Consider the following 27,210-nt stretch of genomic DNA (forward strand, 5'->3'; position numbering starts at 1 on the left):
TTACTATATTTTAAAGCTCGATTTTATCTTCCATTTTTCATCCCAATATTATTTAATATTTCAGTCTTTTTTTTTTTTTTTTTAAATAGTGACAGGGTTTTGCTATGTTGGCCAGGTTGGTCTTGAACTCTTGGCCTCAAGCAGTCCTCCTGTCTTCGCCTCCCAAAGTGCTAGGATTACAGGTGTGAGCTACTGTGCCTGGCCTCAGCCTTTTTTTATGATCTGTTTTACTAGTGGTCTGTCTTTTCTTTAAGGACCCGTTTTGTCATCTCTATTGTTTGTCTTCTATTTCATTAACTTTTTCTTTCTAATTATTTAAAAACTAATTTTGCAATGGAAAAGTAATACAATGAGTCACTTTCTCTTCCAAACTATTACGAAAAGATCAACAACCCAAAGTAATAGAAAAAAGGACTTTTAAAAAAGAAATCTACATGGTTTATAGATGCAAGAAAATACTTTATTAGCAAGTACAACCATGCATTTTTTTTTTTTTTTTTGAAACAGAATCTTCTCTGTTGCCCAGGCTGGAGTACAGTGCTGCAGTCTTGGCTCACTGCAACCTCTGCCTCTTGGGGTTCAAGTGATTCTTGTGTCTCAGCCTCCCAAGTAGCTGAGATCACAGGAGTGCGCCACCATGCCCGGCCAACAATGCATCTTTTAATGGTGGACCTCTAGGCCTGAGTGGAGAAGAGAGGCATCTTCAGAGAGGCGTCTACTGCAGAGAGAGAGTGCCTAATGGGGGGAACCCTGGACTACAGCCAGGAGGTTGCCCTGCTCTCAGCCCTGTCTTTTATTTACTAGTAATAAGCAAGGCATAGACCTCTCTTCTCTCCCCTGCAAATCGTGACTAATAAAAAATGTCCCCACCTGCCTTGCCTAATTGGCTGTTGTAGCACATCAGATTCAGAATGTGAAGAAGACAAGACACCTGAACTACTGCTTAGGCCCTCGCCCCCCATCTTTCTTTTGCCACATGTAGCAGCAGGGAGGGGTTGTAGATGAAACCAGCCTGTTCTGGCGGGACTACTTAGCAGGCCCTTCCCTTAAGGGAAAATTATTTTGAAAAGAAAGAGGGGATATTATTCTCTCTCTAGCTCACTGTGCTTTCTGTCTTATCTCTTCTTCAGTTTTGATTTTGATTTTGTTTTTAGGATTTTATAATTCTGTATTCTGTGGAGAAGCATGGGAGGGGAAGGTGTGTTGGAAACTGGGCCTAAAAACCAGGAGGCAGAAATGGATGTCCTGTATCAGCAGTTCTCAAGTGCTTTGGTCTCAGGACCCTTTTATACCCTTCTTCCTTCTTCATTTTTTTTTTAGCTTTATTGAGTTATAATTGATACACAAAAAATAGCACACATTTGATTTATATATCTTGAGGAGTATACATCTTGGCGAGTTTGAACATGTGCATACACCCATGAGACCATCTCCACAACCACAATGCTAAACTTACCCATTACCTCCAAAAAATTGCTTGCATTCTTTTTTTTTAATTTTTGTTTTTTTATTATATTTTAAGTTCTAGGGTACATGTGCATAACGTGCAGGTTTGTTACATATGTATACATGTGCCATGTTGGTGTGCTGCACCCATTAACTCGTCATTTACATTAGGTATATCTCCTAATGCTATCCCTCCCCCGTACCCCCACCCCACAACAGGCCCCAGTGTGTGATGTTTCCCTTGCTGTGTCCAAGTGTTCTCATTGTTCAGTTCCCACCTATGAGTGAGAACATGCGGTATTTGGTTTTCTGTTCTTGTGATAGTTTGCTGAGAATGATGGTTTCCAGCTGCATCCATGTCCCTACAAAGGACATGAATTCATCCTTTTTAATGGCTGCATAGTATTCCATGGTGTATATATGCCACATTTTCTTAATCCAGTCTGTCATTGATGGACATGTGGGTTGGTTCTAAGTCTTTGTATTGTGGATAGTGCTGCAATAAACATACGTGTGCATGTGTCTTTATAGCAGCATGATTGACAATCCTTTGGGTATATCCCAGTAATGGGATGACTGGGTCAAATGGTATTTCTATTTCTAGATCCTTGAGGAATCGCCACACTGTCTTCCACAATGGTTGAGTTTACAGTCCCACCAACGGTGTAAGACTGTTCCTATTTCTCCACATCTTCTCCAGCACCTGTTGTTTCCTGACTTTTTAATGATCACCATTCTAACTGATGTGAGATGGTATCTCATTGTGGTTTTGATTTGCATTTCTCTGATGGCGAGTGATGAGAGCATTTTTTCATGTGTCTGTTGGCTGCATAAATGTCTTCTTTTGAGAAGTGTCTGTTCATATCCTTTGCCCACTTTTTGATGGGGTTGTTTGTTTTTTTCTTGTAAATTTGTTTGAGTTCTTTGTAGGTTCTGGATATTAGCCCTTTGTCAGATGAGTAGATTGCAAACATTTTCTGCCATTCTTAGGTTGCCTGTTCACTCTGATGGTAGTTTCTTTTGCCATGCAGAAGCTCTTTAGTTTAATTAGATCCCATTTGTCAATTTTGGCTTTTGTTGCCATTGCTTTTGGTGTTTTAGACATGAAGTCCTTGCCCATGCGTATGTCCTGAATGGTATTGCCTAGGTTTTCTTCTAGGGTTTTTATGGTTTTAGGTCTAACATTTAAGTCTCTAATCCATCTTGAATTAATTTTTGTATAACGTGTAAGGAAGGGATCCAGTTTCCGCTTTCTACATATGGCTAGCCAATTTTCCCAGCACCATTTATTAAATAGGGAATCCTTTCCCCATTTCTTGTTTTTGTCAGGTTTGTCAAAGATCAGATGGTTGTAGATGTGTGGTATTATTTCTGAGGGCTCTGTTCTTTTCCATTGGTCTGTATGTCTGTTTTGGTACCAGTACTGTGCTGTTTTGGTTACTGTAGCCTTGTAGTATAGTTTGAAGTCAGGTAGCATGATGCCTCCAGCTTTGTTCTTTTGGCTTAGGATTGTCTTGGCAATGCGAGCTCTTTTTTGGTTCCATATGAACTTTAAAGTAGATTTTTCCAATTCTGTGAAGAAAGTCATTGGTAGCTTAATGGGGATGGCATTGAATCTATAAATTACCTTGGGGAGTATGGCCGTTTTCACGATATTGATTCTTCCTATCCATGAGCGTGGAATATTCTTCCATTTGTTTGTGTCCTCTTTTATTTCACTGAGCAGTGGTTTGTAGTTCTCCTTGAAGAGATCCTTCACATCCCTTGTAAGTTGGATTCCTAGGTATTTTATTCTCTTTGAAGCAATTGTGAATGGGAGTTCACTCATTATTTGGCTCTCTGTTTGTCTGTTACTGGTATATAAGAATGCTTGTGATTTTTGCATGTTGATTTTGTATCCTGAGACTTTGCTGAAGTTGCTTATCAGCTTAAGGAGATTTTGGGCTGAGATGATGGGATTTTCTAAATATACAATCATGTCATCTGCAAACAGGGACACTTTAACTTCCTGTTTTTCCTTTTTTTTTTTCAAGTCATAACCAGTTTTATTGAAAAGGACCCTGTACACATTTATCAATTCTAATACCTTAATAGCTACCCAACAAGTCATTAACATACAGAAACATGCATCATGAGAAGCAAGAAATATCACCTATCCCTTCTGCATATTAGCAACTTGTCACTCCTGAGCAACAGTGCTCACATCACTGAGGTCTGTGAACAGTCACTTTTCGCATTCATCCTGAGTGAAAGATGGAATGACTTAAGTACAAATGCAACATATTATAAACAATTTCTTAGAAAAAAAGTCACAAATTAAACCAAAGTATTTTACAGAATTTACTACAAAACGCCATAAAAACTGCCTTCACTTAACCTCTCTCTCCCCAGATCCGGCGAGCCAACTGGATGTCTTTGGGCATAATGGTGACTCCCTTAGCGTGGATGACACACAGATTAGTATCTTTGAACAGACCCACCAGGTACGCTTTGTTAGCCTCCTGCAGCGCACGGATGGCCGGGCTCTGAAACCTCAGGTCGATTTTGAAATCCTGCGCGATCTCCCTCACCAACCTCTGGAAGGGCAGCTTCCGGATGAGCAGCTGGGTCGACTTCTGATAGGGACGCATCTCTGGAAGCGCCAGGGTCCTGGGCCTATAGCAATGAGGCTTCTTCACCCTGCCGGTAGAGGGGGCGCTTTTCCTGGCGGCTTTCGTGTCCAGCTGTTTGCCGGGCACTTTCCCACTGGTGGATTTACGAGCTTAGTTCAGGCCATTTTCTTTCACCCAATGCCGAAGTTTTAGGTCACTTCTCCGACTGCTGCGCCGCTTCCGCTGCCCGAGGAAGAGCCGCAATCGCGGAGCAAAGAACCGACACTAGCCCAATGAATGACCAAACCGCTCTGCTGACTTCCTCTTTTTCCTAATTGAATACCCTTTCTTTCTTTCTCCTGCCTGATTGCCCTGGCCAGAACTTCCAACACTATGTTGAACAGGAGTGGTGAGAGAGGGCATCTCTGTCTTATGCCAGTTTTCAAAGGGAATGCTTCCAGTTTTTGCCCATTCAGTATGATATTGGCTGTGGGTTTGTCATAAATAGCTCTTATTATTTTGAGATACATTCCATCAATACCGAATTTATTGAGAGTTTTTAGCATGAAGGGCTGTTGAATTTTGTCAAAGGCCTTTTCTGCATCTATTGAGATAATCATGTAGTTTTTGTCTTTGGTTCTGTTTATATGCTGGATTACATTTATTGATTTGCCTGTGTTGAACCGGCCTTGCATCCCAGGGATGAAGCCCCCTTGATCATGGTGGATAATCTTTTTGATGTGCTGCTGGATTCGGTTTGCCAGTATTTTGTTGAGGATTTTTGCATCGATGTTCATCAGGGATATTGGTCTAAAATTCTCTTTATTTGTTGTGTCTCTGCCAGACTTTGGTATCAGGATGATGTTGGCCTCATAAAATGAGTTAGGGAGGATTCCCTCTTTTTCCATTGATTGGAATAGTTTCAGAAGGAATGGTACCAGCTCCTCCTTGTACCTGTGGTAGAATTCGGCTGTGAATCTGTCTGGCCCTGGACTTTTTTTGGTTGGTAGGCTATTAATTATTGCCTCAATTTCAGAGCCTGTTATTGGTCTATTCAGGGATTCAACTTCTTCCTGGTTTAGTCTTGGGAGAGTGTATGTGTCCAGGAATTTGTCCATTTCTTCTAGGTTTTCTTGTTTATTTGCATAGAGGTGTTTATAGTATTATCTGATGGTAATTTGTATTTCTCAAGGGTTGGTGGTGATATCCCCTTTATCATTTTTTATTGCATCTATTTGATTCGTCTCTCTTTTCTTCTTTATTAGTCTTGCTAGTGGTCTATCAATTTTGTTGATCTTTTCAAAAAACCAGCTCCTGGATTCATTGATTTTTTTAGAGGGTTTTTTGTGTCTCTGTCTCCTTCAGTTCTGCTCTGATCTTAGTTATTTCTTGCCTTCTGCTAGCTTTTGAATGTGTTTGCTCTTGCTTCTCTAGTTCTTTTAATTGTGATGTTAGGGTGTCAATTTTGGATCTTTCCTGCTTTCTCTTGTGGGCATTTAGTGCTATAAATTTCCTTCTACACACTGCTTTAAATGTGTTGTTTGTATCTTTATTGTGTCTGTGTTCTCATTGGTTTCAAAGAACATCTTTATTTCTGCCTTCATGTCGTTATGTACTCAGTAGTCATTCATTAGTAGGTTGTTCAGTTTCCATGTAGTTGAGCAGTTTTGAGTGGGTTTCTTAATCCTGAGTTCTAGTTTGATTGCGCTATGGTCTGAGAGACAGTTTGTTATAATTTCTGTTCTTTTACATTTGCTGAGGAGTGCTTTACTTCAAACTATGTGGTCAATTTTGGAATAAGTGCGATGTGCTGAGAGGAATGTATATTCTATTGATTTGGGATGGAGCGTTCTGTAGATGTCTATTAGGTCTACTTGGTGCAGAGCTGAGTTCAGTTCCTGGATATCCTTGTTAACTTTCTGTCTCGTTGATCTGTCTAATGTTGACAGTGGGGTGTTAAAGTCTCCCAATATTATTGTGTGAGAGTCTAATTCTCTTTGTAAGTCTCTAAGGACTTGCTTTATGAATCTGGGTGCTCCTGTATTGGGTGCATATGTATTTAGGATAGTTAGCTTTTCTTGTTGAATTGATCCCTTTACCATTATGTAATGGCCTTCTTTGTCTCTTTTGATCTTTGTTGGTTTAAAGTCTGTTTTATCAGAGACTAGAATTGCAACCCCTGCCTTTTTTTTTGTTTTCAATTTGCTTGGTAGATCTTCCTCCATCCCTTTATTTTGAGCCTATATGTGTCTCTGTGTGTGAGATGGGTCTCCTGAATACAGCACACTGATGGGTCTTGAGTCTTTATCCAATTTGTCAGTCTGTGTCTTTTAATGGGAGCATTTAGCCCATTTACATTTAAGGTTAATATTGTTATGTGTGAATTTGATCCTGTCATTATGATGTTAGCTGGTTATTTTGCTCGTTAGTTGATGCAGTTTCTTCCTAGCATCTATGGTCGTTACATTTTGGCATGTTTTTGCAATGGCTGGTACCTGTTGTTCCTTTCCATGTTTAATGCTTCCTTCAGGATCTCTTGTAGGGCAGGCCTGGTGGTGACAGAATCTCTCAACATTTGCTTGTCTGTAAAGGATTTTATTTCTCCTTCACTTATGAAACTTAGTTTGGCTGGATATGAAATTCTGGGTTGAAAATTCTTTTCTTTAAGAATGTTGAATATTGGCCCCCACTCTCTTCTGGCTTGTAGAGTTTCTGCTGAGAGAACTGCCATTAGTCTGATGGGCTTCCCTTTGTGTGTAACCTGACCATTCTCTCTGGCTGCCCGTAACATTTTTTCCTTCATTTCAGCTTTGGTGAATCTGACAATTATGTGTCTTGGAGTTGCTCTTCTTGAGGAGTATCTTTGTGGCGTTCTCTGTATTTTCTGAATTTGAATGTTGGCCTGCCTTGCTAGATTGGGAAAGTTCTCCTGGATAATATCCTGCAGAGTGTTTTCCAGCTTGGTTCCATTCTCCCCGTCACTTTCAGGTACACTAATCAGATGTAGATTTGGTCTTTTCACATAGTCCCATATTTCTTGGAGGCTTTGTTCATTTCTTTTTACTCTTTTTTCTCTAAACTTCTCTTCTCGCTTCATTTCATTCATTTGATCTTCAATTACTGATAGCCTTTCTTCCAGTTGATTGAATCGGTTACTGAAGCTTGTGCATTTGTCACGTAGTTCTTGTGCCATGGTTTTCAGCTCTATCAGGTCATTTAAGGACTTCTCTACATTGCTTATTCTAGTTAGCCATTCGTCTCATCTTTTTTCAAGGTTTTTGTCTTCTTTGCGATGGATTCAAACTTCCTCCTTTAGCTCGGAGAAGTTTGATCGTCTGAAGCCTTCTCTCAACTCGTCAAAGTCATTCTCCGTCCAGCTTTGTTCCGTTGCTGGCGAGGAGCTGTGTTCCTTTGGAGGGGGAGAGGCGCTCTGACTTTTAGAATTTTCAGCTTTTCTGCTGTTTTTTCCCCATCTTTGTGGTTTTATCCACCTTTAGTCTTTGATGATGGTGATGTACAGATGGGGTTTTGGTGTGGATGTCCTTTCTGTTTGTTTGTTTTCCTTTTAACAGTCAGGACCCTCAGCTGCAGGTCTGTTGGAGTTCGCTGGAGGTCCACTCCAGACCCTGTTTGTCTGGGTATCAGCAGCAGAGGCTGCAGAATAGTGAATATTGCTGAATAGCAAATGTTTCTGTGTGATTGTTTCTCTGGAAGCTTTGTCTCAGAGGGGTACCCGGCTGTGTGAGGTGTCAGTCTGCCCCTACTAGGGGGTGCCTCCCAGTTAGGCTACTTGGGGGTCAGAGACCCACTTGAGGAGGCAGTCTGTCCATTCTCGGATCTCAAACTCCATGCTAGGAGAACCACTACTCTCTTCAAAGCTGTCAGACAGGGACATTTAAATCTGCAGAGGTTTCTGCTGCCTTTTGTTTGCGTATGCCACGTCCTTAGAGGTGGAGTCTGCAGAGGCAGGCAGGCCTCCTTGAACTTTGGTGGGCTCCACCCAGTTCCAGCTTACCTGGACCAGCCACTTTATTTACCTACTCAAGCCTCAGCAATGGCAGGCGCCCCTCCCCCAGCCTCGCTGTCACCTTGCAGTTAGATCTCAGAATGTTGTGCTAGCAATGAGGGAGGCCCAGTGTGCGTGGGACCCTCCGAGCCAGGTGCAGGATATAATCACCTGGTGTGCCCTTTGCTAAGACTGTTGGAAAAGCATAGTATTAGGGTGGGAGTGACCCCATTTTCCTGGTGCTGTGTGTCACGGTTTCCCTTGACTATGAAAGGAAATTCCCTTACCCTTTGCACTTCCCAGGTGAGGCGATGCCTCGCCCTGCTTCGGCTCTTGCTTGGTGGGCTGCACCCACTGTCCTGCACCCACTGTCTGACACGCCCCAGTGAGATGAACCCAGTACCTCAGTTGGAAATGCAGAAATCACCCGTCTTCTGTGTCGCTCACGCTGGGAGCTGGAGACTGGAGCTGTTCCTATTCAGCCATCTTGGAATCTCTTCTTCTTTTTTTTTTTTTTTTTGAAACAGGGTCTCACTCCCCAGGCTGCAGTGCAGTGGTGCGATCTCAGCTCACTGCATGTGCCATCATGCCCTACTCATTTTTTTTTTTGTCTTTTGTAAACTTGAGGTCGTACTACGTTGCCCAGGCTGGTCTCAATATCCCAGACTCAAGTGATCCTCCTGCCATGGCCTCCCAAAGTGCTGGGATTACAGGCATGAGCCACTGTGCTTGGCCTGCTTGTGTTCATGCGCACGTGTGTGTGTGTGTGTGTTTTGGTAAGAACACTTAAGATAACATGTATTGGGCCGGGCGTGGTAGCTCACGCCTGTAATCCCAGCACTTTGGGAGGCCAGGGCGGGCGATCATGAGGTCAGGAGATCGAGACCATCCTGGCTAACACAGTGAAACCCCGTCTCTACTAAAAATACAAAAAAATTAGCCGGGCATGGTGGTGGGCACCTGTAGTCCCAGCTACTTGGCAGGCTGAGGCAGGAGAATGGCATGAACCTGGGTGGTGGAGCTTGCAGTGATCCGAGATCGCACCACTGCACTCCAGCCTGGGTGACAGAGCCGGACTCTGTCTCAAAAACAAACAAACAAACCAAAAAAAAAAAGAAAAGAAACGTATATCGGCCAGGTGTGGTGGCTCACGCCTGTAATCCCAGCACTTTGAGAGGCCGAGGTGGGCAGATCACGAGGTCAAGAGATCGAGACCATGCTGGCTAACATGGTGAAACCCCATCTCTACTAAAAATACAAAAAAATTAGCTGGGCATGGTGGCATACTCCGATAGTCGCAGCTACTCAGGAGGCTGAGGCAGGAGAATCGCTTAAACCCGGGAGGCGGAGGTTGCAGTGAGCCGAGATAGTGCCACTGCACTCCAGCCTGGCGACAGAGTGAGACTCTGTCTCAAAAAAAAAAAAAAAAGATAACATGTATTCTCTTAGTGTATTTTAAAGTGCCCAATACCTTATCGTTAACTATAGGTACTATATTGTACAGCAGATATCTAGAATTTATTTATCTTGGCCAGGCAAGGTGGCTCATGCCTGTAATCCCAGCACTTTGGGAGGCTGAGGCGGGCCGATCATGAGGTCAGGAGATTGAGACCATCCTGGCTAACACAGTGAAACCCCGTCTCTACTAAAAATACAAAAAATTAGCCAGGCATGGCGGTGTGTGCCTGTAGTCCCAGCTGCTGGGGAGGCTGAGGCAGGAGAATGGCATGAACCTGGAAGGCGGAGCTTGCAGTGAACTGAGATCACGCCACTGCACTCCAGCCTGGGGGACAGAGCAAGACTCTGTCTCAAAAAAAAAAAAAAAAAAAAAAAGAATTTATTCATCTTGCATACAAAAGAATGGATGAAAAAAACGTTATGTACACATGATGGAATACTATACAACTTTAAAAAAGAAGGAAATCTTGCTATCTGTAACAACATGGATAAACCTAGAGAATACTGTGCCAAATGAAACAAGCCAGTTACAGGAGGAAAAACACCATGTGATTCTACCTATATGATGCATATTCCACATACATAAGAATAGAATGGTGACCACCAGGGACTGGGGGAGGGAGCAATGGGGAGCATTTTTCAATGGACATACAGCTTCTATTATATAATTAAAAAATTTAAAAAGCTGTGGTAAAATACACACAACATTTTTAAGTATGCAGTTCAGTTGTATTGAGTACATTTATATTGTGCAAGCATCACCACTCTTTATCTCTAGAACTCTTTTCATCTTGAAAATTGAAACTCTATCCATATTAAATGAAAACTCCCTATTCCTCCCTCCCTCAACCCCTGATCACCACCAGTATCCTCTGTTCTCCATGAATCTGATTAGGCACCCCAAGTAAGTGGAATCATATAGCACATCTCCCTGTGTGGCTTACATCACCCTGCACAATGTCTTTTTTTTTTTGCCCAAGCTTGAGTGCAATGGCATGATCTCAGCTCACTGCAGCCTCCGCCTCCCAGGTTCAAGTGATTCTCCTGCCTCAGCCTCCCAAGTAGCTGGGATTACAGGTGTGTTCCATCACCCCGGGTAATTTTTTGTATTTATAGTAGAAACGGGGTTTCACCATGTTAGCCAGGCTAGTCAAAACTCCTGACCTCAGATGATCCGCCCACCTCTGCCTCCCAATGTGGTGGGATCACAGGCGTGAGCCACCGTGCCTGGCCCACAATGTCTTAAATGTTTATATTGTAGCATGTTTCAGAACTTCCTTCTTATGGCTGAACAACATTCCATTGTATGTATACACCACATTTTGTCCATCCATTCATCACTGATAGACATTTGGGTTGCTTATACCTTGCTTGCTATTGTGATAATACTGCGACAAATATGAGTGGATAAATACCTCTTCAGGACTCTGCTTTCAATTCAGTTGGTTATATAACCAGAAGTAGAATTGCTAGATCATATGGTAATTCTATTTTCAATTATTTGAGGAACTGCCATGTTGTTTTCTCCAGCAGCTGCACCATTTTGTATTCCCAGTAACACTACATTAGGGGTTCAATTTCGCCATATCATTGCCAGCACTTGTTATTTTTGATTTTTAAAAAATGTGTGTTTTGACAAGTAAAAATTATATGGATTTATGGTATACAACATGATGTTTTGATATATGTATATATATACACACACACACACACATTGTGGAATGGCTAAATTAACCTATTGAACATATGCATTGCCTCATATACTTCCCATTTTTTGTGATAAGACCACTTAATTCTCTTAGCAATTTTCAAATATACAATGTATTGTTACTCACTGTAGTCAGCATGACATACAGTCGCTCTCTTGAACTTGTTCCTCCTGTCTAACAAATTTTGTGTCCTTTGACATCTTTCCAATCTCCTCACCCCCCACCCTCTGGTAACCACCATTTTACTCTCTATTTCTATGAGTTCAACTATTTTATACTCCATATATAAGTGAGGTCTTTCTGTACCTGGCTTATTTCACTTGACATAATATCTTCCAGGTTCGTCCATGTTGTCACAAATGACAGGATTTTCTTCTTTTTAAAGGATGAATGGTACTCCATTGTGTGTATGTATCACATTTTCTTCATTCATCTGCTGATGGACCCTTGCATTGATTTTATATCTTGGCTATTGTGAATAATGCTGTAATGAACATGGGAGTGTGAATATCTCTTCAACATACTGATTTCATTTCCCTTAGATGTATACCCAGTAGTGATATTGCTGGATCATATGGTAGTTCTACTTTTAAATTTTTGAGGAATCACCATAGTGTTTTTCATAATGGCTGTACTAATTCACATTTCCATCAGTAATGTGCAAGGGTTTCCTTTTCTCAACGTCCTTGCCAATACTTGTCATCTTTCTTCTTTTTTGTAATAGCCATTCTAACAAGAGTGAGGTGATATGTCATTGTTTTGAATTGCATTTCTCTGGTGATTAGTGCAGTTGAGCACCTTTTCAGATTCCTGTTGGCCATTTGTATGTCTTCTTTTGGGAAATGTCTGTTCAAGTCCTTTGATCATTTTAAAACTCTAGTTATTTGTTTTCTTCCTACTGAGTTGTTTGAGTTTCTTATATACACTTTAGATCATAACCCCTTCTCAGATACATGGTTTGCAAATGTATTCTCTCACTCTGTAGGTTGTCTCTTCACTATATTGTTTCCTTTGCTGTGCAGAAGAGTTTCAGTTTGATGTAATCCTATTTGTCAATTTTTGCTTTTGTTGCCTGAGCTTTTGGAGTCATATCCAAAATTTTTGCCCAGACTAATGTCATGAAGCTTTTCCCCTATGCTTTCTTCTAGTAGTTTTACAGTTTCAGGTCTTATGTTTGTCTTTAATCCACTTTTGATTTTTGTATATGGTGTGAAATGAACATCTAATTTCATTCTTCTGTATTTGAATATCCGGTTTTTCCAGCACCATTTATTGAGTAGGCTGTCCTTTCCCCAGTGTATGTTCTTGGGACCTTTGTTGAAAATCAGTTGACTGTAAATATATGGATTTATTTCTGGGTTCTTTATTTTTTTCCATTAGTCTATGTGTCTGTTTTTTGGTGGTACCATGCTGTTTTGGTTACTACAGCTTTGTAGTATATTTTGGAGACAGATAGTATGATACCTCTAGCCTTGTTCTTTTTTCTCCAGATTGCTTTGGCTATTTGGGGTCTTTTGTGGTTCTATAGGAATTTCAGAGTTGTTTTTTCTATTTTTGTGAAGAATTTTATTAGTATTTTGATAGAGATTGCATTGAATCTGTAGATCATTTTGGGTAGTATGGGCATTTTAATGTTAATTCTTCCAATCCATGGACACAGCATATCTTTCCATGTTTTGTGTGTGTCCTCTTCAGTTTCTTTCATCAGTGTTTCAACGGTGTTTTCTGTGTACAGATCTTTCATTTCTTTGATTACATTTATTCCTAAGTATTATTTATTTATTTATTTATTTTATTATTATTATTATTATTATTTTTTTGAGATGGAGTTTCACTCTGTTGTCCAAGCTGGAGTGGCGTGATCTCGGCTCACTGCAGCTTCCGCCTCCCGGGCTCAAGTGATTCTCGTGCCTCAGCCTTCTAAACAGGTACACACCACCACACCTGGCTCATTTTTTGTATTTTAGTAGAGATGGGGTTTTCACCATGTTGCCCAGTGTGGTCTCAAATTCCTGAGCTCAGGCAATCCTCTCACCTTGGCCTCCCAAAGTGTTGGGATTACAGGCATTAGCCACTGCACCCAGCCTATTCCTAAGTATTTTAAAATAGCTATTGTAAATGAGATTGTTTTCTTCATTTTTTTGATAGTTTATTGTTATTGTATACAAACAATACTGAATTTTGCATGTTGATTTTTGTTTCTTTTTTTAAAAAATACTATCAGACAAGCAAATGCATGTTGATTTTGTATCCTGCAACTTTACTGAATATGTTTATCAGTTCTAACATTTTTTGGTGATATTTTACTATTGTCTATCTATCTAAAGATCATGTCATCAACAAACACAATTTAACTTTTTCCTTTGCGATTTATACAAATTTTATTTCTTTCTCTTGCCTAGTTGTTGTGGCTAGGATTTCCAATACTATGTTGAATAGAAGTGTCCAGAATAAGCATTCTTGTCTTATTACTAATCTTTTTTTTTTTTTTTTTTTTTTTTGAGATGGAGTCTTGCTCATCGCCCAGGCTGGAGTGCAGTGGCACGATCTCGGCTCACTGCAAGCTCCGCCTCCCGGGTTCACACCATTCTCCTGTCTCAGCCTCCCGAGTAGCTGGGACTACAGGCGCCTGCCACCAGCCCTGGCTAATTTTTTGTATTTTTAGCAGAGATGGGGTTTCACCGTGTTAGCCAGGATGGTCTTGATCTCCTGACCTCGTGATCCGCCCGCCTCAGCCTCACAAAGTGCTGGGATTACAGGTGTGAGCCACCACGCCCAGCCTGTCTTATTATTAATCTTAAGAAGAAAGCTTTCAATTTTCACTATTCAATATGATGTTAGCTGTGGGCTTATTGTATATGATCCTTATTGTGTTGAGGTCCATTCCTTCTATGCCTAATTTATTGAGAGTTTTTAATCATGAAAGGATGTTGAATTTTGTTGAATACCTTTCTCCATCAATTGAGATGATCAGGCTGGGCGTGGTGGCTCATGCCTGTAATCCCAGCACTTTGGGAGGCCGAGGCAGGTGGATTACAAGCTCAGGAGATCAAGACCATCCTGGTTAACATGGTGAAACCCTGTCTCTACTAAAAATACAAAAAAATTAGCCAGGCGTGGTGGTGGGCGTGTGTAGTCCCAGCTACTCAGGAGGCTGAGGTAGGAGAATGGCGTGAACCCAGGAGGTGGAGCTTGCAGTGATCCGAGATTGCGCCACTGCACTCCAGCCTGGGTGACAGAGCCAGACTCCATAAAAAAAAAAAAAAAAAAAAAAAAAAAAAAAAAAAAAAAAAAATTGAGATGATCATTGGACTTTTGTCCTTCCTCCTGTTAATGTGGTGTATCATATTTATTGATTTGTGTATGTTGAACCATCCTTGCATTCCAGGAATAAATCCCAATTGAACATAATGGATGATCGTTTTTTTTTTCTCCTTAGTGGGGACAGAGTTTCACTCTGCTGCCCTGTCGTCCAGGCTGGAGGACAGTGGTGTGATCTCAGCTCACTGCAACCTCTGCCTCGTAGGTTCAAGCAATTCTTATGCCTCAGCCTCCTGAGTAGCTGGGATTACAGGCACCTGCCACCATGCCCTGCTAGTTTTTGTATTTTCATTAGAGATGGGGCTTCACCATGTTGGCCAAGCTGGTCTCAAACTCCTGACCTCAAGTGGTCTACCTGCCTTGGCTTTCCAAAGTGCTGGGATTACAGACACGAGCCTGGCCTGGATGATCTTTTTAATGTGTTGTTGAATTCGGTTTGCTGGTCTTGCTTTGTCACCCAGGCTGGAGTGCAGTGGCATAATCTTGGCTTACTGCAGCCTCAAACTCCTGGGCTCAAGTAATCCTCCTGTCTCAGTCTTTTAAAGTGCTGGTATTACAGGTGTGAGTCACATTGCTCCTGGCCTTATTGAGGATTTTTGCATCTATGCTGATGTAGTCCCATTGGTCTATAATTTTCTTTTCTTGTAGTGTCCTTGTCTGGCTATTGTTCACAAGCATGTTGTTCAATTTCTTTGTATTTGTGAAATTTTCCAAAATTCCTTTTATTATTTCTAGTTTCATACCATTGTGGTCAGAAAAGATACTTGGTATGATTTCAGTCTTCTAAAGCTTATTAAGACTTGTTTTGTGGCCTAACATGTGAGTTGCCCTCAAGGATGTTCCATGTGCACCTGGGAAGAATGTATTTTCTACTGCTGTTGGATGGAATGTTCTTTATATGTCTATTAGGTTCCTTTGGTCTAAAGTGTAGTTCAAGTTTGATGTTTCCTTTTCGATTTTCTGGCTTTATTGAAAGTGGACTATTGAAGTCTCCTACTATTATTATTATTATTATTGAAATGGAGCCCTGCTCTGTCACCTAGGCTGGAGGGCAGTGGTGAAATCTCGGCTTGCTGCAGCCTCTGCCTCCTGGGTTCAAGTGATTCTCCTCCCTCAGCCTCCCGAGTAGCTGGGATTACAGGTGGGAGTCACCATGTCCAGCTAATTTTTGTCGTTTTAGTAGAGACGTGGTTTCGCCATGTTGGCCAGGCTGGTCTTGAACCCCTGACCTCCAGTGATCCACCTGCGTCAGCCTCCCAAAGTGCTGGGATTACAGGTGTGAGCCACTATGCCTGGCCTGAAGTTCCCTACTATTATTGTATTATAATCTCTCAAGATGTATTGATATTTGCCTTATGTATCTAGATGCTTTGATGTTGGGTGTATTTACAGTTGTCCCTTGGTGTGGGATTGCTTCCAGTACCACTGTGTATAACAAAAACTGCACCATTCAAGTCCCGCAGTTACCCTGCAGAACCTATGTATATGAAAAGTTGGCCCTCCATATACATGGGTTTCCCATCCTGTGAATACTGTATTTTCGATCCTCATTTGGTTGGAAAAAATCTGCATATAAGTGGACCCGTGCAGTTCAAACCCGTGTTGTTCAAGGGTCAACTGTATATTTACAGTTGTTGTATTGTCTTGATAAATTGATCCTCTATAATTATGTAATGATGTTCTTTGTCTTGTTTTACAGTTTTTTACTGAGTCTATTTTATCTAAGTATAGCTACCCCTGCTCTCTTTGGTTTCCATTTGCCTGAGCCTTTCACTTTCATTCTATGTGTGTTCTTAAATGTGAATTTAATCTTTATAGGCCACATATAGTTGGGTCTGTTTTTAAATTTTTGGTAGTATCCAACCTAATGGGTGTGAGGTGATAATTCTTTGTGGTTTTGATTTGCATTTTTCTAATGATTAGTGATGTTGAGCATCTTTACATATGATTGTTGGCCATTTGTGTCTCTTCTTAGGAGAAATGTCTATTCAAGTGCTTTACCCATTTTAAAAATGAAGGCATTTGCTCTTTGTTGTTGAGTTGTAGGAATTTTAAAAATATATTCTGAATAGTAAGTCCTTTTCAGATACATGATTTGCAAATATTTTTTCCCATTCTGTGGGTTGCCTTTTCACTCTTTTTTTTTTTTTTTTTTTTGAGACAGGATCTTGCTCTATCATCCCTGGAGTACAATGGCATGAATGTGGCTCACTGCAGTCTCAACCTCCCTGGCTCAAGGGATCCTCCCACCTCAGCCTCCCAAATAGCTGGGACCATAGACACATGCCACCATATCGGGCTAATTTTTGTATTTTTTGTAGAGATGAGATTTCACCATGTTACCCAGGTTGGTCTTGAATTCGTAGGCTCACGTGAACTGTCTGCCTCGGCCTCTCTAAGTGTTAGGATTACAGGCGTGAGCCACTGCACCCGGCTGCCTTTTCACTCCTGATTGTATCCTCTGTTGCACAGAAATTTTTTAGTTTGATGTAGTACCATATGTCTCCTTTTTTTTTTCCCCATGCTTTTTACAATTTCGAGCATCTTTTTGTGGGCTTATTGTGCTTGTATATCTTCTTTGGAGAAATGTCTGTTCAAGTCCTTTGCCCTTTTTGAATGGGGTTGTTTGGTTTTTCTGTTGTGGAATATTTAGATTTCTCTATGTATCCTAGCATGTTAAACCATACTAGAGATGTGCTTTTCAAATATTTTCCCCATTCTGTGCATCACCTTTTTTACTCTGCTGAAAGTGCCGTTTGATGCAAAAAAGTGTTTAATTTTCATGAGGTCCAATATATTTTTTTTTCTTCTGTTGCCTGTGCCTTGGGTGTTATATTCAAGAAGTCATTGACAAATCCAATGATATGCCCTTTTACACTCTTAAAAATTATAGACAACTCCAAATAACTTTTATTTAGTGGTTTTAACAATATTTACCATATCCAAAATATGATAAACGTTACAATTAGTATTTTGGAAAAATGTGCCATTACGAGTGCCCACCACCACACCCGGCTAGTTTTTGTATTTTGTAGTAAAGATGGGGTTTCATCATATTGGCCAGGCTGGTCTTGAACTCCAGACCTCAAGTGATCCACCCACCTTGGCCTCCCAAAGTGCTGGGATTACAGGCATGAGCCACTGCGCTCAGCCAACATACTTTTTATAAAAACAACTGTCTTCTCTAAAACAAAAAAAATGTAGATGATAGTAGTAGAAGACAGCTGGATTCTCATATCTGTTTTTGTATTCAGTCTGTTATGTATGTTGTTTTGAATGAAGTAGATGAAGGAAATCCCGCTACATACAGATTTGGAGTTGGAAAAAATAGTATTTTAATAACCTTTTTAGATCATGGTGGATACTCTTCTTTGGTATGTCATCAAAATTAGACAAATGGCAGTTTCTGAAAAATTAGTTGTAATATGTGTAAAAAATTAGTTGAATCCATATCAGTGAACTCATACCTTTCTATAGTAAACTTCATTGCTCTATCTTGCACTTTGAATGGGTTTTTTATTCATGCCTGATTTTGTAACATCATACATTGGTCATTTTGAAAATGATGGTTCAGTGAATTATACACATCTTCTAAATATAGGCACATTTCAGTCTGTAATACCAAAAATTAATATTTGTCAGTGTTACCACTGATTTCATCAGAAAAGTCTTGAGGTGTTAAGAAGTCTTAAGGTATCTACCAACATGGATACACATTTTCTAAAATTTTAAATCTTCACTTGCAGCTCCAATTTTACAGTTGGCAACAAATACTGTCAGTTGTTTTCTATGAGGTGACAGGTTCGCTTCATTCATTTTTGAGAAAATGTTTGCCAGATACCCAAGTCTGAATAATCATAGTTTGTTAGTCTTTTTTTTCGTAATATAAATGATGTTCTATGAAAAAGCAGGTAGGTCAGCTTGCAATTCAAACAATTAGGTAAGTGCTTCAAGTGCTTCGGTATTCAGCAGAAGTGCTTTGTGTACAGAGTATTAATAAGACATGTATTCAAGGGATACGTTTTAATAAAATTAATAATTATTACTCTATCACGGACATTCTTACATGAAGTTTGCCTTTCTGTTGAACTGCAAGTACGTGGGGGTGAAGACTATGACTCCTGGTGCAGTTTGGTGCCTCTTCATTGATTAAGGCTCTAGAAGGCACCAAATACTATTGCTTTCGCATTATCAGTGCAAATGTCCGCAAAGGGAATGCTGCAGAAAAACTCTTGGTATTATTATGAAAATGATGTTGACCTCTTGGATCCCCTGGGAAGGGTCTTGGGGACCCAGGAGTCCAGGAATCATAATTTGAGAGCCATGGCCTATATGACCATGGGTACTAATGGCACATGCCTCCAGCACCCTTGATCAGCCTCCCTTGGCCTCATTTTCCTCAGTTGTAAATGGAGGCCTGGGCAGGCTCTGTTTCTCCACACTGTTGGACTCTGTTTGCTGGCCCCCGAAGCTGCTCCTCCCTTAGCAGTGATGCTGCTCTCAGCTCCTGCTTTTCCTCCCTCTCTCATGCTTCCCTTTCTCTCCATGGCTCCTCCTCAGCTCACTCTTTACAGGTTGGCATTCTTGTTGTTTCGTCTCCTCCTCCTCTCCCTGGGTGATCTTATTTCCTCCCTGGTCTTCAACCATCACCTGCAGGCTGGTAGCTCCCAAATCTCTATCTTCAATCCACATGTCTGTCCCAGGCTCCCGTTTTGTGGTTCCACCAGAGACCTTTCCACCTGTATGCTCTACAGGCAAGTCAAAGCATGTCTAAACTGGTTTCTTCATCTTCCCTGATACATTGCTTCCTCTTCCGGAATAGGCAGTCTTGGTTAATCCATCATCTGTTCAACCGCTTAAGCCAGAATCCCAGGAGTCCTCCTTCCCTTATCTGGCTCCCTTCCTTCCCTCCTCTGCTCACCTGGCCTATCAGTTTGCCGCCTAAACATTTTCCCAGTCTCTCCTTGCTCTCCAGCCCCTCCACCACTGCCTCAGCTCAGGCACTCATCCCTTCTCACCTGAACGATTGCAAGGGTCTTCTTCCTGGCCGCCTGCCACCTGTTTTCAACCTGTACTCTACAGTTCTGGTTGGAAACCACGAGAGTGATCTTCTCACACTTTTTTTTTTTTTTAACTTTTAATTTAGGTTCAGGAGTACATGTGCAAATTTGTTATATAGTTAAACTCGTGTCACAGGGGTTTGTTGTACAGATTATTTCGTTACCCAGGTACTAAGCCTAGTACCCAGGAGTTATTTTTTCTGCTCTTTTCCGTTTTCCCAACTCCCTACCCTCCACCCTCAAGGAGGTCCCAGTGTGTGTTGCTCCTCTCTTTGTGTTCATGAGTTCTCATCATTTAGCTCCCACTTGTAAGTGAGAACATGTGGTAGTTGGTTTTCTGTTCCTGCATTAGTTTACTAAGGATAATGTGTTTTTCATTATATAAATACTTATTGAGTACTTATCATACTAGGCTCTCTGCAGGCTGTGGGAATACAACATAGGTAGGACACAACAGATACTGTGCTGACCTCCAGCACTCACAGCATATGAAGGAAGAGAGAAAAGGACAGGGCACAGGTCATTAGGACCCAGTGCAGTGGGGAAAGATGGCAGAGGTGCTTGAGAACCCCTAGAAGTTTTGGCTGAGGGCTGAGTCTGAGGGTTTTCAGGGAACACTTCCTGGAGGAAGCAGCTCTCACGTTCAGACTGCAGCCTGGGTGGGAATTAACTAAGAGAGATGAGAGTGTTGTGGTGAAAAACTTTACTGGAAAATTTGATCATCTAATTTCCTGTTAAATACTTCTCTTGTGAGCTTCGCCACTGCCTGCAGGATCAAGTCCAAATTCCTTATCATGAAACACAACCTTTGTGGCCTTGTTGTCTACCACTCCCTTGTATTCGTTATCATCAGCCCAAACTGATTTCAGTTCCCCCCAAACGCTGCTTGCTCGCTCTGTCAGCTCCAGGCCTTTGCACATGGAGTTCCCTGTGCCCTCCACCCTTGCCACGCAAATCCCTACTGCCTATCTGTCCAACTGTGAATCACTCCACGTCAGCTGTTGAGGAGACCTTCCTGGTCCCTCCCCTGTAGACTTTGTGGCTCCCTCTCTTATTCTCCCCACCTGTACACACACCTGGACTCTTGTGCCCTTATCACATACTTAGAGCTTGTCCACTCGTGCGTCTCCCTTACCCCTACCTGCGAGTATAGGAACTAGACCCCTGTCTAGTTCACACACCCTCATCCCATGAGCATTTTAGGCATCCCCAGGGTGTGTGACTCCCCTGTGCTAGTGGACAAGGTTAGACAGTTACCATTACCTTCCCATCTTTTCCCCTCCTCCAGCTGTGTGACTTCTCTTTGCCCCTACCACACCCCATGTAGCTATCAGTTTTGCTGGACACAGCCACACCCATCAGGTACCCCATACCTGCTGGGAGTCATGGACACTCCTATAGGAGCAGTGCTGTGGGGCTGCTGGTCCCTGCATTGCCTTATAGAGCCGGGGGGCTTTGCCCCACAGATGCAGCTAAATTACAAATACCAGTCCAGCCCAGAATCAGTTCTTTCTGTTGAACAAAACTGTCTCTGGATCAGCTTGTTGTGCCTGTTTTCCTTCTTCCCTTAGAGTTATTTCCTTCAGAACCCTTCTACCCCTCATGAAAATAGGCTTCCCAAAGGTCTGCCCACCAGCTTACTAGACAGATGTAGCCTGCATTGTCCCCCTGGAGGCAAAAGATGTGTGGGTATTTATTTATTTAAAATAATAAGTTATGGCTGGGCACGGTGGCTCATGCCTGTAATCCTAGCACTTTGGGAGGCCGAGGCAGGCGGATCACCTGAGGCCAGGAGTTTGAGACCAGCCTGCCCAACATGGTAAACCCCACCTCCACTAAAATATACAAAAATTAGTGGGGCGGGATGGTGCATGCCTGTAATCCCAGCTACTTGGGAGGCTGAGGCAGGAGAATCGCTTGAACCTAGGAGGCAGAGGTTGCAGTGAGCCAAGATCATGCCACTGCACTCCAGCCTGGGTGACAGAGCAAGACTCCATCTCAAAATAAATAAATAAATAAATAAATAAATAAATAAATAAATAAAAAAAAACAGTAAGTTATATAAGCAGTGCTGAATACAGCTTCATCATTTAAAAATCCAAACAGTTTGGAAATATATAGACTAATATATAAATGCTCTCCTTGCACCTCTCTAAAGCCTACCATACAGGTAGGCACTATTAATTATTTGGTGGAAATGTTCAAACTTTTTGCTTTGCATGTGAGTGGCTGGGATAGTATCTGAGAAATTAATTTTTTTCTCCCCTGAATTTTCCCTTTTTCTGCCCTCACATTGATGGAGCTTATTACCTCCAGAGCAGCTTTTCAGGTTAGAAAACTGAATTAATCTTCAGGCATCTCTGGCTTTTGTGTGCTGAAAGCTTAAGCATTTAGGGCAACTCCAGGATTTGCTGAGTAGCTCATCAAAGGACAAGGATTCTCTTGCACAGACTGAATGCCTTGACTGGAAACGATGGAAGAAGGATTTCCTTGGGAGTGGAAAGGACCCCAACCCTTTTAGCCCTGTCCTCCCCAGTCTGGCTGGGGGCAGGACTACAGTCCCAGAAAGAGGCATTCACATGGTAAGGCTAGCCAGGGGTGTCCAATCTTTTGGCTTCCCTGGGCCACATTGGAAGAAGAAGCATTGTCTTGGGCCACACCTAAAATACACTAACACAATAGCTGATGAGCTAGAAAAAAAAAATCACAAAATCTCATAATGTTTTAAGAAAGTTTACAAATTTGCATTGGGCCACATTCAAAGCTGTCCTGGGCTGCATGTGGCCCACAGGCTGTGGATTGGACAAGGTTGGACTAGGCTGTGAAGACACAGGCAACCTGATCCAAGGTTCCTGGCTGCCCCAAGAGGCACAGAGCAGCAGAGGCTGCCAGACCGGGCCTCTGCTGACTTCATCGGCAGCCCCATGCCTGGCACTTCTCAGTATTCTGGAGATTTCAGACATACCTGAAATTAAGTTTTCTATTGTCAAGTTTGAAGCTTACTATAATCAATGAGTTCAGTTATAGACTAAAACTTGATTTCTTGCACACTTGGATTTCTGAAGGAGATTCGTTCCTGTGACTTGTATTATATTACTCATATTCTATCACTTAAAAAAATTAATAAATCTTGAAAAATTTTCCACAGCAGTGGAAATGAATGAATAAGAATGAGATAAATCTATCTCATTCTTTTCAAAAAGATGAATATTATTATTTTTTTTTAAATAGGCCAGGCACGGTGGCTCATGCCTGTAATCCCAATACTTTGGGAGGCTGAGGCGGGCAGATCACTTGAGGTCTGGAGTTCAAGACCAGCCTGGCCAACATAGTGAAACCCTGTCTCTACTAAAAATACAAAAATTAGCTGGGCGTGATGGAGCATACCTGTAGTCCCAGCTACTCGAGAGACTGAGGCATGAGAATTGCATGAACCCAGGAGGCAGAGGTTGCAGTGAGCTGAGATCGCACCACTGCACTCCATCCTGGGCAACAAAGTGAGACTCTTTGTCTCTAAGTAAATAAATAAAAATACATGCTAATAGTAGGAGACTCAAACAGTACCAAAGGAGAAAGCAAAAGTTCCTTGGTCCTCCAGTCCCTCTCCCTAGATATAATGAGCTTCTTGAGGGTTCTAGAAACTTTCTATGTAGTTAAATTCACATAGCTATTTCTGCATAGCTCTTTTTATATGCAAATAACCTCAAATGAGATATACTTTTCTGTATGTATATCTTTATTATAAAATTTAGCACAATTTTTCTATTTTATATATATATTCTTATTTATTACTTATTGTTAAATAAGTTCTTATTTAAGTAGATATAGGTTTTTGTTTTTGTTTTTTTTTTTTTTTGGAGACAGTTTCATTCTCGTTGCCCAAGCCGGAGTGCAATGGTGCGATCTTGGCTCACCGCAACCTCCACCTCCAGGGTTCAAGCAATTCTGCTTCAGCCTCCCAAGTAGCTGGGATTACAGACATGCGCCACCATGCCTGGCTCATTTTGTATTTTTTTTTTAGTAGAAACGGGGTTTCTCCATGTTGGTTAGGCTGGTCTAGAACTCCTGACCTCAGGTGATCCACCCACCTCAGCCTCCCAAAGTGCTGGGATTACAGGTGTGAGCCACTGCGCCCGGCTTAAGTAGATATAGTCCTACTTCATTTCTTTTAATGGCTACCCAGTATTTCACAGAATGAATATGCCACATGTATTTAACCAATGACTGGCATTTAAATTCCCAGATTTTTAGCTAGCATTTATTGACCACAGACTATGTTGTTGGAATATGGTAAGTTACATAATCTTAGTAACAGCCCAAGGAATAGGTCCTTTTACTGCCTGTACTTCATGATGAAGGAACTCTGTTGCAAAGAGGTCAATAACTTTCCCAAGATCACATATCTGGTAGGTGGTAGATCTGGGACTTGAACCCAGGCAGCCAGGCCCTAAGGCTGCACTCTGGATTAGTATGCCACAGCTTCTCTGTAGACCCTGAGCACTTGTGCTGTTATATCCATAAAATACATTCATAGCAATGTACCTGCTAGGTCAAGGTATGTGCATTTCACACGTTAATAGCGCTGAATGATTAGGATGTTATTTTATGTAAAGAGTAATGGGCATCTTTTTATGACCAAGTACAGATCCCACTTGCTTTCAGAGAACAGAGGGGCTGCCGATGCTCTTGTACCCTGAGGCTCTACGAAGTAAGGCTGTTCTGTCTGCTTTGGCCAGGGCTTCAGCTCTGAATCCTATCTGGCCCTCTCCCTTCTGGGCTGGACTGGGCTCCCATGAGTCTTGGTGTCCTCTTATGCCCTCTGAGGCCAAGGCCACTGGGTGCTGGAGAAGCCTGCCCCTGTACCCTCTTGGTCTCCTAAGTTTGAAGGTACCTCCCAGCTAGAAGCCACCTAGATCCTATTTTCTTTCCATCTGCAAGAGGGAAAAATTATACCCACCTAAGGAAACAGAATTGGCCCCCTTCGCTGCCTCATTTGCAGCTCCTACACCTAACCACAGGGGGCCCCACTGTGGGACCTCCAGGCCTTGGTCCTGCCAGACCTTTGCGGAAGTGGGAGGTAAGATTGTGTGTCCTGACTTCTCCATGGCTGTGGCTTTTAAAGGACTGTATCAGTGGTTCTCAAACAGGGACAGTTTTACCCGCCAGCCCCAGGACAGGACATCTGGCAATGTCTGGAGATATTTTTAGTCGTCACAACTTGGGGTGTATATATGTGTACGCACATGGGGCATGTGCACGTGCACATGTGCATATTCTGCTGGCATCTAGTGGGTAGAAAGAGGCCAGGATGCTGTTAAACATCCTACAATGAACAGGACAGCCTGGCCACAAAGAGTTATCCAGCTCAAAGTGTTAATAGTGCTGACACTGAGAAACCCTGGGCTATTGAAGGGCAGACAGTGCCCAGCACATGGCTCTCCCCCATGACTCCTGAGTCTCTATGTAACAGGAGCTGAGGGGTGGGTGGTATCTGGGATGAAGGGAAGTGGCTTGAAGGTATATTTACAAAAAGCTTTTTATAAACAATGAGTAGATACCAATTTCCCTCTCAAAGAACAGGAGAATGGCTGGTGAAGTTTGGGGGTGGGTAGTGGGATAGATTGTCCTTCTCTACATGCAGTCACAAGCTATGGAGAAATTAAGGATGTTGAAGACACTACAAAGTTTACTAAATATGGCTCAGCTAAATTCTCAAAGAAAAATGCTTAGAATTAAATGCTTTATTATTAAACCAGGTAGAATTTAACTGAGCAAGTTGGACACTCAAGAAGCAAGACAACAAAAAATAAACTGACAGGAAGGAACTGGAACAAATTAAGATAAAATAAGTAGTTAATGAATTAGAAAACAAGAAAATCTGTAACTTTAATAAATACACTTAAGACAAATAAAATTGACAATTTGGTATGCTTGTCAGGAAGACAACAGAATTAGATAAAAGTGGATGTAGAAATGGAAAAAAAACATTGATAAAAGAAACCACAGTCTGGGTGCACATGGTGGCGCACTCCTGTAATCCCAGCACTTTGGGAGGCCAAGGTGGGAAGATTGCCTGAGCCCAGGAGTTCAAGACCAGCCCGGGAAACTTAGGGAAACCCCGTCTCTACAAAAAGTTTAAAAATTAGCAGAGTATAGTAGCTTGTGTCTGTAGTCCCAGTTACTCAGGAGGCTGAGGTGGGAGGATTACCTGAGCCCTAGAGGTCCAGGCTGCAGTGAGCTACAATTGCCACTGCACTTCAGCTTGGGAAACAGAGTGAGACCTTGACTCAAAATAATAATAATAATAATAATAAAAAGAAACCATAGTGGAACCTCTCTGTGTGAGGGTGGCATGGGCTTGAGGGAGGGCGATGGACACTGCAGCATATTCATGCATTCATTTAACAGCTACTTGCTGAGCACATACTGTGAGCCAGGCATTATTCTAAACACTGGGGGTACAACATTTAACAAAATAGACAAAAGGCAGTGGCATTCTGAGCCCTAGTGAGCAGGTAACAACAGATGGGGACCAGTGACATCAGTTCACCTAAGGCCCAAGACTGGCTCAAGATGTTTGTTGATTGAACAAGAAAATGCTGAGGCTTAGGTGAGGAGATGGAGCAGGAGATGAGAAGAGGTTTAACTTCCTTTCAGAAAGTCTAGATTTGGAGGGAAGAACAGATTCTACCATATAAGAACATAAATATTTCTTAATGACTCGTGTAGTCTATCTTCTTTGCAAATACTGATGTGTCTGAAGTAGTATCCTGCCATGAGACCAACTAACTGACTAGCACTGGATTACCCCACCCCCCCCTTTTTTTTTTTTTTTTTTTGAGACGGAGTCTTGCTGTGTTGCCAGGCTGGAGTGCAGTGGCGCAATCTCGGCTCACTGCAACCTCCACCTCCCAGGTTCAAGCGATTCCCCTGCCTCAGCCTCCCAAGTAGCTGGGACTACAGGTGCGTACCACCATGCCTGGCTAATTTTTTGTATTTTAGTAGAGACGGAGTTTTGCCATGTTGGCCAGGATGGTCTGGATCTCCTGACCTTGTGATCTGCCCGCCTCAGCCTCCCAAAGTGCTGAGATTACAGGTATGAACCACCGTGCTTGGCCTACCCCACCTCTTAAGAAGGACTCCATCTGGAGTTGGTCACTATTCCTCTTCTGCTTTTCTATCTCAGACTTTCAGGCTACAGAAAAGAAACCTTTCCTCCAAGAATTGGAGCCTTGGCCAGCCCTCGCCCTTAGAAGACTCCATTTGTGGCAGATGGCGCTCCCGTAAGCCAGTGTGGGATTCCTCTCAAACACCCTGTGTTAGTCCATTTCGTGCTGCTATCACAGAATATCGCAGACTGGGCAATTTATAATGAGCAGAGATTTACTTCCTACAGTACTGGAGGCTAGGAAGTCCAAGATCAAGGGGCTTTGCTGCATCATCCCATGGTGGAAGGTGGAAAGGCGAAAAGAGTGGAAGAGAGAAAAGGGAGCCAAATTTGTCCTTTTGTGAGGAACCCACTCTCATGATAATGGCATTCATTTACTCTGCCCCATGGCCTGATCACCTCTCGGGCTCCACATCCCAGCACTTGCGTTGGAAGTTAAGTTTCCAATACA

The 27,210-nt window shown here is 42.1% G+C and overlaps 1 long non-coding RNA gene across 28 annotated transcripts in view; it reads left to right on the forward strand.

Annotated features, from left to right (window-relative positions):
- The window catches only part of LOC141408332 (uncharacterized), a 138,627-nt gene that overhangs the window by 74,485 nt on the left and 36,932 nt on the right, over nucleotides 1–27,210 (forward strand). For 12 of the 28 annotated variants that reach the window (XR_012422253.1, XR_012422271.1, XR_012422252.1 and 9 more), the window contains 2 exons: nucleotides 26,594–26,687; nucleotides 26,778–26,874. The exons of 11 other annotated variants lie outside the window; for them this stretch is intronic. This is a non-coding gene — a long non-coding RNA (uncharacterized lncRNA). Of the gene's footprint in view, nucleotides 1–3,837; nucleotides 3,930–26,593; nucleotides 26,688–26,777; nucleotides 26,875–27,210 lie in introns of all 28 variants that reach the window. 5 more of the 28 variants (XR_012422287.1, XR_012422296.1, XR_012422292.1 and 2 more) reach the window with 1 other exon arrangement.

The sequence above is a fragment of the Macaca fascicularis genome, chromosome 13, assembly GCF_037993035.2.
Source record: "Macaca fascicularis isolate 582-1 chromosome 13, T2T-MFA8v1.1".
In the NCBI taxonomy this organism is placed as follows: Eukaryota; Metazoa; Chordata; class Mammalia; order Primates; family Cercopithecidae; genus Macaca; species Macaca fascicularis.